Source organism: Pan troglodytes, chromosome 10, assembly GCF_028858775.2.
Source record: "Pan troglodytes isolate AG18354 chromosome 10, NHGRI_mPanTro3-v2.0_pri, whole genome shotgun sequence".
NCBI lineage: Eukaryota > Metazoa > Chordata > Mammalia > Primates > Hominidae > Pan > Pan troglodytes.
The window spans coordinates 110,000,851-110,013,817 of NC_072408.2; the positions used below are offsets into that span (position 1 = coordinate 110,000,851).

The window sequence follows — 12,967 nt, forward strand, 5'->3', positions numbered from 1 at the left end:
TTTTTTTCTTTTGCATAAAAGACACATTTTTAGAAAGTGGCACTCACTCGGTGCCCTACAATGCTGACTGGGATTAGAAAATAAGCTGCCTCGTTAGTGAAGTTTCGAGTTCGGTTTGGCTGTTTGGGTCAATTGTCTTTTCACCTGGCTCGAGCCACCAAGTCAACGTGAACTAAGAATAGGAGTTATTTAGCATGTAGGACCCGTCGGAGAGCAAGCCTCTCGGAGCAGTGGTCTGAGAGGAGCGAGAATGGCTGTCTTGTTTGGGTGGTTGTTGTTTTGAGCTGCTCTTACACATTCAGACTTTCTGTCCATTCAGCCAGAGAGGCCACGTGTCCGAAACCTGAAAGGGGCTAGTGCTTTAGAGCAACGTGGTTAAACTTGCCTTTTCATATGTGGGATTTTCCATGTGGACAATATTTGTTCTCTAGGCGTTTTGAGAAGCCTGCTCATATATGGATGTTTTTCAATGTTTATATTTTCAAGTATGTGTTTAAAAACCAGCATAAACTGTGGGGGATGTGAGAGGGTAGGAGGAAGAGAAAGTAGAAATAAACAAAGAGTGGTCAGTAACTTCTTCCATCACAGGCTGCATAGACACCTGCTGGAAAGTCACAAGTCCTGTGAAATGACTCGCCGAGTGTTTTGATCTCCATGATGCCAACTGGCTGACTTTTCCAATGAACTGACCAGTTGTTTTGGCATCTTTCAGGAACAACTCTGCTTCAATCTGAATTATTTAGAAGTAATTACCCCATGGGTGGATAATCAAGGCCTGTGCTTTCTTTCTATTTTCTTTCTAGGCACCTGCTTTTTGGGGCCTATTTTAATACTAATTCATACCCCAAACTTGAGAAGGGTGTTTCAGTTTACTTCAGTGAACATTTTTATTGAACATCTGTCATGCGCCGAGCACTCTGCTAGCTTCTGGAGATAGAAAGATAAAAAGAGGTGATTGTTGCTATCAAAAAGTTTGAGATTTTGTGGGAGACAGACATGATTTAAAGTAATGTCATGAAAAGAAACCCAGAGTGGTTTGTGGCTATTGGGAAGGAGACTTTTAGCATAACCTGGGACTTTCAGGAATGACCTTTCAAGGCAGTGAAGAATGGGCTGAGATTTGAAGAATATGGAGGAATAAACCAATTAACCAAGTGAGAAAGAAATTTCTGGAAGAAGAAGCCATGTAAGAAAAGGCAAAGAGGCATAAAATGGTGGGATTAGCAGTTCAGTAGACCTGGAGCATAAAATGTGAGAACAGAAAAAGAGGGGATGAGATGGAGAAAAAGAATAGTGGATTATTGCACCGTGGAGAGTCCAGCCACCATTTTAAAGCATCTGTACTTTGTCTCAAGGGCAACAGGGAACCACTGAAAGGCCAAATCAGAAATATGAGGGGATCAGATCTAAATTTAGTTATATCTTCACGTAAATGGATTTGAAAACAGGCCGTGGGAGAATGGTTAGCAGACTATTACAACCATTCAGGGAAGAAAGAATAAAATTCAGAATGACGGATTTGGTGGTGCAGTTGAGGAAGAAATTCAGATTTGTAAAATGTATGTCAGGCAAAATTAGCAGGATCAGGAAAAGGGAGAGGCTATGATAATTCCCAGATTTCTAGTTTAGACAACAGGATGGTGACAGTGCTGTTGACCAAGAGAGGGCCTCCAGGAAGAATGATCTGAAGGTGAAGGAGGAGAGGAGAAGTAAATAGGGAGCATGACAAATTCTGGTGCCTCCTGGGACAGTGGGACAGAGTTTAGGAGGCAGTCAGACACAGGTAGAGTGAGCTTCCAAAAATCAATGATTTAAACTATGCCTTCCCAATGGAGCCAACATTTCCCTCAAAAAAAAAAAAAAGGTGAAAATTTACTTTTGGTGGGAGGAGTCAGCAAAAAGCTCTTACATATTACAATGGTTTGTGGCCCTTCAAAGGGTCACAAACACATACCTATATATCTATAATGCTATTACAATTTCATGGCGAGGAGGGGAGAAAATTAGGTGGCAAGTAGGAAAAAAACATGTCTGAAAATGATCCTTGGGATGGCAATAACGAACTAAAGATTGAAAAACAATGACTTAAATCTGTGGTTTTATTGTTGGCTGTTACAAACTCAAAGAGAGTTGACTTCATTGGCTAACATGGAGTTTGGAGCAATATTTGCACTGGAGAAAAAGCCCCTGTATAGCTTAGCACAGTTCTCTTGGGTCAGGATCTTCCAGGTTGCTGTTTATTGAAATGCAGATTCCAGGACTCACACCTTCTGTGATATTGATTGAGAATTCCATATGAGTAGAGCCCAGGAATCTGCATTTAAAATAATTTCCTTTTTTTTTTTTTTTTTTTTTTTTTGAGATGGAGTTTTGTTCTTGTTGCCCAGGCTGGAGTGCAATGGCGTGATCTCGGCTCACCACAACCTGCACCTCCTGGGTTCAAGCGATTCTCCTGCCTCAGCCTCCCGAGTAGCTGGGATTACAGGCATGTGCCACCACACCCGGCTAATTTTGTATTTTTAGTAGAGATGGGGTTTCTCCATGTTGGTCAGGCTAGTCTCGAACTCCTGACTTCAGGTGATCCGCCTACCTCAGCCTCCCAAAGTGCTGGCATTACAGGCATAAGCCACCGTGCCCAGCCCACTAATTTGCTTTTTATACTTTGACCTAACTAATTTAAAAATTCAAGGATCTGGGTTGGGTGCGGTGGGTCACGCCTGTAATCCCAGCACTTTGGGAAGCCGAGGTGGGCAGATCACAAGGTCAAGAGACTGAGACCATCCTGGCCAACATGGTGAAACCCCGTCTCTACTAAAAATACAAAAATTACCTGGGCATGGTGGCACACGCCTGTAGTCCCAGCTACTAGGGAGGTTGAGGCAGGAGAATCATTTGAACCCAGGAGGCAGAGGTTGCAGTCAGCCAAGAATGTGCTACTGCACTCCAGCCTGGTGACAGAGCAAGACTCCATCTAAAAAAATAAATAAATAAGTAAAAATTAAAAAAAATAAAAAATAAAAAAAATTCAAGGATCTGAGATTGAATTAGGAAGCAATATTCCAGTGGTGGATGAGAAATTTTCAAGAGAAGAAGCATTGTAAAATCATAAGCATACCATAAATGGAACTTAGGAGCTTAGGTCTCACTTTCCAAACTTTGAAATGGGTCACTCAACAACAAAATAGATGTCCCTCTACAAAAAGAAGAAAGACAGAGGTGGAGGTAGCTTTGGTAACACGGCTACATTTGTTTCAGCTTGAAACACCAGTAGCCTGTGTAAGCTGAAAAGGGGAAGTTAATCTGAATCCACTGGCAGACATCAGTTCTCATGGGAGCCCCAACGAGGTTAGTTTTACGTAAACTGTGAAAGTACCAGAATGATCTTCTTCATTCACCCAACAAATTCTACTCTGTAGCAGGTACTGCCTGACCTCTAGAGTTACACCATATCCATCAAAAACTCACCAGAGAAATAGCATTTATGGAGATTGTCTGAAAGATATCCACTCACCTATAATCTACACCTCTACCCCTACCCTGTCTCACAGGTAGGGAGAAAAGCTAAGACACATTTAATAAAATGCTAGGCTGACTTTGGGAAATGCCATAAGCTTATATTGTATTTCCCTAGGATGAAAGACTCCTTCTCATTTTGCCACCATGTCACTTGAAAGAATGATGTTGAGTGTGGTCATTACTTTGCCTAGTAATTAGAACGACCACTCTTCTGGTGGTTGTTTCTGTTAGGTGATTAGTAATCGTAGGGTTTTTCTCGTGTTTTTATTTTGTTTTAACTCATGGACACTGAGAATTACATGGCTGGTCTTTATTCCCCCCTCTTAATTTAGGCTGCTAAAAAAGCAAAAACCAGACTTGCTCATTCCCAATAGCAAGTAGAAGGGACTCAATACTATGTGTGTTTTTATTAGCCTCCTTCTTACTTCCATTTTATGTTCTTAAATAAAATATATACCAGAGCCATGGCATTTATTGGTCTTTTAAGGGACTTGTAAATGAGGTTAAGGCATTATGTTATCTGAAAGTTACCAGCTGAGAACGGATTAGTTATCTGATTGACCCATCCTAGCTCAGGGCAAAGCTGCAAAGAAACAGATATGAAATAGGTAAATTCTGAAGAAAATGGCAAAGAGGAGGAGCAGAGCAGGAATGGTAAGGTCAAGAGAACAGTGTTTACTCAGTTCTACCCATGTGATGGCATTGCATTCAGTAGCGGGTAACCTAAGGCAAGAATTGGGTCAGAAACAGTTACTAATAAAGGTTTAGTTCATGGCACACTAACCACTAGGGGTTTTACTAATACCCTACCCTCAACTCCCTCCTCTTATATTTCTATTTTTCATATACATTTTTATTGAGATAATTGTAGATTTAAATGAAGTTGTTAGAAATAATACAGAAAAACACTCTAGAGCTTTTATCCAACAGAACCTCAAAATATGTAAAGCAAAAACTGTTGTTTCTTACTGCTGATATCTCCCAATAGCAACATTTTGTAAAACAATGTGATATCACAACCAGGACATAGATATTAATACAATCCACTGATCTTATTCAGATTTTTCATTCTACTTGTACTTATTTCTGTCTGTGCATTTAGTTCTATTTAATTTTATAACATATGTAGTTTCAAGTATTTACCATCATAGTCAGGAAACAATTCCATCACTACAAGGGTGCCCTTTTATAATAATCACTGTACTCCTCTTGTATTTTTGTGAAAGAATTTGTATAAAGTTGGTTTAATTGCATTCTCTTGATCTATTTCATTTCATTTCATTTTAAGACGGAATCTCTTCTCTGCCGCCAGGCTGGAGTACAGTGGCCCGTTCTCAGTTCACTGCAACCTCTGCCACCCAGGTTCTAGAGATTCTCCTGCCTCAGCCTCCTGAGTAGCTGGAACTACAGGAGCGTGCCACCATGCCCAGCTAATTTTTGTATTTTTAGTAGAGGTGGGGTTTCACCATGTTGGCCAGGGTGGTCTTGATCTCTTGATGTCGTGATCCACCCGCCTTGGCCTCCCAAAGTGCTGGGATTACAGGCGTGAGCCACCACGCCCAGCCCTTGCTCTCTTTTTAATAGATGTAGAGCCTATAGTGAGATTTTATATTTTATTGCTGAGACTGGTGAATTTTATCCTTATTTTTATTTTGTCAGTCTTGCCAGATATTTATCAATGTATCATTTTTTTTTGAATAACCAGCTTTTGGTTTCATTAATTGTTTCTATTGTCTTACATTTTTTATTTTATTGGTTTCTGCTCTTATCTTTATTATTTCCTTTCATTCTTTGGGTTTGATTTTCCCTTTATTTACTAGTTTCTTGAAACAGGAACTAAGATTATTGATTTGTGATTTTTCCTCTTTTCTAATGTAAACTTTTTGTGTTACAAATTTTCTTCTCAGCACTGCTTTAACTATGTCTCACATGTTTCCACATTTTATACACTCGTTTTTATTTAGCTCTATGTATATTTTTTACTTACTTTGAGTCTTCCTCTGTGATCTATGGATTATTTAGAAATGTATTTTTAATAATCACTATTTAGAGATTTTCCTGTTGTCTTTGTGTCCTTGTTTTCTAGTTTCTCTCTATTATGGTTATAGTATATACTCTATATTACAAGTTTTTGTTTAATTTGTTGAAGTTTGTCTTATGTCCCATGATATGTTCTGTCTTGGTTGGGAATGTCCCATAGATGCTTGGAAAAAGCTGTGTATGTTGCCACTGCTAATATATAATGTCTCACATTGGTGATTATGTTGTTTAGAGCTTCTATAACCAAGCTTATTTTCTGTCTATTAATTCTGTCAGTTTCTGGGGACACTGTGTGTTGACATCCTCAACTATAATTCAGGATTAGTCTATCTCCTTTCAGCTCTATCAATTTTTGCTTCACATCTTTTGAGGTTTTATTGTTTGGTGCATACCTGTTAAGATCTTTATGTTTTCCTGATGGACTAACCTTTATATCATTATATAATGCCCCACTTGGTCTCTAGTAATTTTCTTTAAAGTCTACTTTATCAGGTATTAATATAGTAAATTAGTGATTTTGTAAATTAATGTTTTCATGGTATATCTTTTTCCATCCTTTTAATTTTAACCTACCTATGTCATTGAGTTTGAAATGAGATTTTTGTAACTAGCATATAATTGTCAAACTTCCTTTTGAAAGCACAAAATTGGGGATAAGGATATTAGAGAAGAGGGATCTGAACTGAAAGGTATAGATGAGGGTGGGGAATGGCTATGTAGTGCTCTGTATATGAGAAACAAAGAAAATTCTGTGGTAGATTCTTTCTTGGTTTCTCTTCTAGTTTAGGAAGACCCCAAGTCAAAGACATGGGGGCAGATGATTACACAAAACATAAGTACTACAGGCTGAATTGTCACCCCCCCTAAATATATATGTTAAAGTTCTCACCCCCAGTAACTCAGCATGTGACTATATTTAAAGATAGGGTCTTTAAAAAGGTAACTAAGAAAAAATGAGGTCATATAAGTGATCCTTAGCCTAATATGACTATTGTCTTTGTAAGGAAAGATGATTAGGATGTAGACATGTGAATGCACAGAGGAAAGACCATATGAAGGCATAGCAATAAAGAAGCCATCTGCAAGCCAAGGAGAGTGGCTTCAGAAGAAACTAAACCCACTAACACCTTGATCTTAGATTTTTACCTTCCAAAATGATAAGAAAATAATTTTCTGTTGTCTAAGCCACCCAATCTGTAGTATTTTCTTATGGTAGCCCTAAAAAAACTAATACAGTAACTAAGGGTATGGGATAAATGAGTTGAGCAGGGAGAAAAAGCAATAAAGAGTGCATTCATAAGAGGTTTTCTATTGTGGACATTTAGGATTTACTCTTGGATTCTTCTGTCCCTCATTGGCTAAGGGCGACTCCTAGATAAAGTGTTAAATTCCTGACATTTCTGGACTACCTGTGCTTGGGCTAAGCTAGCTTCCATGGTGTTGGAGAAAGCTCTTCAGCAGATAAGCAAAGAGTCACAGGTACTTCAGCTAGGAAGTTATGATTGTGCTTGATCACTCATCGTCCACTGTAGTTGCAGGTGAACTTAGGTGTGGACCATTGGCATATGGGTAAGCATCAACAATATCTACTACAGACCCTTCCTTCTTTTTCCCTTCCTTCCTTCCTTCCTTCCTTCTTCCTTCCCTCTTTCCTTCTTTCCTTCTTTTTTCTCCTGCCAGGCTCTTGGAAATCTCAGTCTCTTTGACATGTGATATGGTTTGACTCTATGTTCCCACCCAGATCTCATCTTGAATTATACTCCTGTAATTCCCACATATTGTGGGAGGGACCTGGTGGGAGAGAATTTGAATCATGGGGGTGGTTTCCCCAATACTCTTCTTGTGGTAGTGAATAATTCTCATGAGATCTGATGGTTTCGTCAGGGGTTTCTGCTTTTGCATCTTCTGCATTTTGCTCTTGCTGCCCCCATGTAAGAAGTGCCTTTCACCTCCCGCCGTGATTCTGAGGCCTCCTCAGCCATGTGGAACTGTAAGTCCAATTAAACCTCTTTTTCTTTCCGGTCTCGGGTATGTCTTTATCAGCAGCATGAAAATGTACTAATACAACATGTCCCTTGAGAAACAGTCTTTCAAGTCCTTGTGTGGTAAAATGGCCAAAACCTTCTATTTGGCCATCCTCAACTGCTCCCTTCCTTAAGAAACTAAGTTGGTCCAGAGTGGGGCCCATGTAAAATGAGTCTTAGGGCATGGTAGGTTTATAATTACAGCTCTGGACATACAAAAGAAGTTATTAATACTTCCACCTTTTGTTATAGTTACCGTCTCTTGACAGAAGAGAGTAGGATATAGACTGTGGAACTAGGTCAAGAAAGCTACCAGGTTTGTTTTCATGGCTATAGGCTTTTAGGACTATCTATCAACTTGGGAAAGAAGTTCATAGGGTTCCGTAAAGTTCATCCAGCTTACTCAAAGACTGTCTTGTAGTATGACGTCAAATTGTAGCTAATAGTAAAAACAGTTTTCCAGGAGTATTCCTTCTGTTAATCTTCCTCATAAATTTTCAGTGATGGTGGTATGTAAGAGAATAAGAATTTAGAGTTCTTGCCTTTCATCCACGCACTTAAAATTTGAGCTGACATGGGTTCAAAAGTGATTTTTCATTATGTTTAAAAGCCTAAGAAATGGTACACTGTCTAATCAAAATGGCATAAATCATTTGCTCTTGGCAGAAACTTTGTTATCTCATCATAAGGACACTAGAGACTCTTGTTGATTGGTTTTTTAATTGGCTATTATGGATGTGATTGATTAATTTGAAACATAAAAATTTCATGAAAAATCATGAATTAATGGATGTATGTGAGGGATACAATCTCTTAAAATACAAGGTTCAAGTGGGATGTAAGCTCTTGAGGTGACACACCTGGAACCCAGTGGCCTTGGGCTCCAGAATTATCTTCCACCAGTCTACTCCTCATTATTATTATAAGATGTAGGAAAGACGCATCCTATTTTTCCCCTAATATAACAGGAAAGGAAACTAAAGCCAAAGAGAGAAATGTAGCTGAGAACCCTGTTTTCTGCCCTTTCCACCTTACTTTGATGGTACTAACCACTTCTCTCATTTGTTCATTTGTATTTCAGATTATGCTTTGTTCCAAAAAAATTTACTCTAACTCACAAAAGCACAATAAAACATTACATACTATACCATCAAATCCTGGAAGAAGTCTCTAGTCAGGTTTTCCTGACTTTTTGTTTTTCTTAGGGTTAGCTCTGAATACTAGACTCATTCTCTTGGAGGGAGGGAACTCAAAATGGGTAAGAATGATTTGTTTTGCCTTAGCAAGATAAGGAATAATACTATTTATATAATGTTTACCAAGGGCCACACACTATTTTAAGTGCATCTTACAGATCAGTTTTACAGACTAACTCATTTAATCCTCATAAAGCTTCCATGGAATAAGTACAATTAACTGCCTTACAGAATAAAAAAAAAACTGAAACACAGAGACATTAGGGAACTTTCCCATAGTCACAACATTAATGATTAATGCAGATAGGATTCAAATACAGGCTGTCTGGCCCTAGAAGCCAACTTTTACTACCAAGCTAAGCTGTATCTCAGAAAGGGCAGATGGGATGACCACTGAGGTCATGCTATAGACTCCATTCTTGATAGGAAGACATGATCATGGCAAGTAAAGATCTCTTTGCCCCTTTAAAACATATACTTTTGTTTTGCCAATGTATGGTCTTTTCATATCAATGAGAATGAGGAAAATAGTTGAAGAAAGGCTGAATAATAATTGGCATTTAAGTATCTCTGTTATCTATACTTGGGCAATTCTTGGAAGGTAATAATGTCCTAAGTTTAAAAAAAGGCTGGAATTGTTGTCATTTTCTTAGCAGCAGCTGCATCAAGATTTGCCATGGAATAAAGTTTTGGGTAATTCACCCAAAACTTTTCAATTCACCTTTCCTCTTATTTCTGTAGCACTTGCTAGCTACACTTTTAATGGCACTGGTCACCACATAACTTAACATTTATTTGTGTGTGCCTTGACTCCTTACAAAAAGAGGATTTAAGGAGGCTTACAAAACTACATACAATTATGCCAAGTTTTAAAAAATAGGCAGGCAGGGAAACAGAATAGTAAATGTGTACTGCTTGCTACCTCAATTTCTCTCCTTCTGGTAAGAGTACTCTGAATTTCCTTTGAAATCTCCCTCTCTCATTTATGTTTCTTGGGTGGGTTCAATCTCATCTTCAGCTTCAGAGTTGGGCTCTGTGTGGCTTATGGCAAGCAGTGTTTCTACTGTACTAGTTCAGAAATGAGCAGTTCACCTGAATAGATCCAAGGAGAAAAAAGGAGACAATTCCCAGAGTTTTGGGAAAAGATAATGTTTCTTTCTTTCACTTGATTCCTTTTTATTTTTTTGGCAATGTCTAACATGTTTCTTTTTTTCTTTCTTTTTTAATTTTATTTTTCCATAAGTTTATTGGGGTACAGGTGGTATTTGGTTACATGAGTGAGTTCTTCAGTGGAGATTTGTGAGAACGTGGTGCACCTATCACCTGAACAGTATACACTGCAGCATATTTGTTGTCTTTTCTTTCACTTGATTTATTGGTGATGTGATGTGAGGATTGGAACCACAGAAGCCGTTTTGATACTATGCGATATGGTTTGGATATTTTTCCCCTCCAAATCTCATGTTGAAATATGACCTCCAGTGTTGGAGAAGGGCCTAGTGGGAGGTGTTTGGGCCATGGGGGTGGATCCCTTATGAATGGCTTGGTGATATCCACAATGTAAGGGGTGAGTTCTTGCTCTGGTAGTTCACATGAGAATTGATTGCTTAAAGAAGCTGGCACCTCCCCACCTCTCTCTTGCTTCCTCTCTTGTCATATGATACTCTGGCTCTTCCTTTGCCTTCTGCCATGATTGTAAGCTTTCTGAAAGCTTCATCAGATGTGGTGTCAGCACCACAATTCCTGCAAAATCTTTATGCCTACAAAACTGTGAGCCAAAATAAACCTCTTTTCTTTGCAAATTACCCAGTCTCCAGTAATCCTTTATAGCAACAAAATATGGCTAATATGAAAGAAGTCAGTCTTAAAATGTAGCTGCTTCATGGAAAACAACAGAGCTGAGTATAAAACTGAGTGTGTTAATATCACTTTAGCATTTGAGAATTCCTTCTGGATTTTCCTATTTGTTTAATTGGTTAAGATAGGTTTAGTTGAGTTTTATGTGACTTACAAAAGAAACAACTCCTAATGGAAACAAATATCAAAAGAAAAATTAAAAACATGAGACAAAAACAAGGCTGGGATTAACACACAAAATGCATCTACTTGCTTCAGGTAGACCACTGATTTGGGTCTGAGCTTTTTAGCAGTCAGTACAAAGACAGAAATATGAAGTTATTTTGAGGGTTCAGAGTGTCTGTAGAATAAAACAAGCCAGATGCTTTAAGGAGAGCAAGTATTCCTAGAAACAGGAACTGGAGAGAAATTTCTCTCATGGGCTTTCATAAAAGAGACATTATTGGGAGATGTCAGCGGGATAGAGATTCTAGCTCTCCTCAAGGAAATGTGAGCTGATTTAACAACACTCATGCATGTAAATACCTTCACAAGATCTCCAAAATCCAAGTGACAGATCACAGCTTCCAAATGGGACACAAAAACAAGAAAAGAACATTGAAGAGTGTAGGAAGGACAGTTTAACTCCATTCACATCACCCATTCCCCAAATCTACATAGTGTAGGCCTGGGGTAGGCCTGAGAGAGACATCTTCCTCCTAGGAGCTCTAGTGGGAAAAAGTGGGTAAAATGAACATCCAACTTCCTGAGAACTCAGGCTTCATGCCTGCACCCACAAACCCAGGCACCAGGCCCACCCCAGTGGAACCACAACAATTTGCCTGGGCAACAGGCTTTCCTACCCACAGACCCAGGCATCAGACCTGCCTGCCTATGGACTTCAGCAGCAGGGCCACCCACAATCCTAGCCAGCCAACTTACTCAAAATATTTGGCCAGACTGAGTTGAGAAGCATTTTCTTTATCAAGGTCCAGTGTGAATGGAAAGAGGTAACTACTTTGTACTAGTCTGGGTTTTCCAGAGGGACAGAACAATAGGATATACATGTGTGTATATATATATATATATATATACACACACACAGAGGAGAGAGAGAGTTTATTTGGGAGAATTGGCTCACACAATTACAAGGCAATGTCCCATCATAGGAGTCTGCAAATTGGGGCAAAAGAGAAGCTGGTAGTGTGACTCAGTCCAAATCCAAAAGCCTCAAAACTAGAGAAGCAGATAGTGCAGACCTCAGTCTGAGGCCAAGGGCCTGAGAGCCTCTGGGCAACCCCTAGAGTCTAATGTCCAAGGGCAGGAGGAGAAGAAGCAAAGTGTCTGTCATGGGAAGAAAGAGAGAGTGAGAAGACTCAGCAAGCTGCTTATCCCCCTTCTTCTGCCTGCTTTGTTCTAGCTTCACTGGCTGCTGATTGGATGGTGCCTACTCACAGTGAGGGTAGGCCTTCCTCTCCCAGCCCACTGAGTCAAATAAGCCCCCTCACAACACCTCCACTGACACACTCAGAAACAAGGCTTCACCAGGCATCAAGGCATCCCTCAATCCAGTCAAGTTGACATCTAATATTGACTATGATATACTTCTTCAAATGAACATATATCAATCCAAGCCTACAAAGAATGCTGAGGATAGATAGAAATCATAAAAAAGAACAAAACAAATTCTGGAGCTAAAGAATGCAATAACTAAACTGAAAAATGCCATATAGGGCTTCAATAGCAGATTCAATCAAAGAGAAGAAAGAATAAAAGAGCTCAAAGACAGTTCATTTGAAATTATTCAGTCAGAGGAACAAAAAGAGAAAAATGAATGAAAATGAATGAAGAAAGCCTGTGGGAGTTATGTGACACCATCGAGTAAACCAATGTACATATTATGGAATTCTCAGAAAGAGAAGAGAAAAGAAAATGGCAGAAAGTTTATTCAAAGAGATAATGGCCATAAACTTCCCAAATATGAGGAAGAAAATAGACATCCAAATTCATGAAACACAAAAGACCTTGAATAGATTAAACCTAAAGAGATCTACACTGAGAAAACATTATAAGTTTTCAAATGTCAAAGACAAAGGTAATTTTAAAATCAACAGGAGAAAAGTGATTTTTTACATATACTGGAGTCTTCATAAGACTATCAGTAGATTTCTCAGTAGAAATCTTGCAGGACAGAAAAGAGTAGTTTGCGTATATTCACAGTTCTGTTGGAGGGAGAGGAACCTGCCAACAAAGAAAACTATACCAAGAAAACTGTTTTCTAAAAATAAATAAAGAAAAAAGATTTCTCAGAAAACCAAAACAGAGTCCATCATCACTAGATCTGCTTTACAAAAG

General features: G+C 38.9%; 1 long non-coding RNA gene across 1 annotated transcript in view; it reads right to left on the reverse strand.

Annotated features, from left to right (window-relative positions):
• LOC134807505 (uncharacterized) overlaps positions 1–109 on the reverse strand; it is a 38,056-nt gene extending 37,947 nt beyond the window's left edge. The window contains exon 1 of the long non-coding RNA XR_010148135.1: positions 48–109. This is a non-coding gene — a long non-coding RNA (uncharacterized LOC134807505). The remainder of the gene's footprint in view (positions 1–47) is intronic.
• Positions 110–12,967: the final 12,858 nt, after the last annotated feature.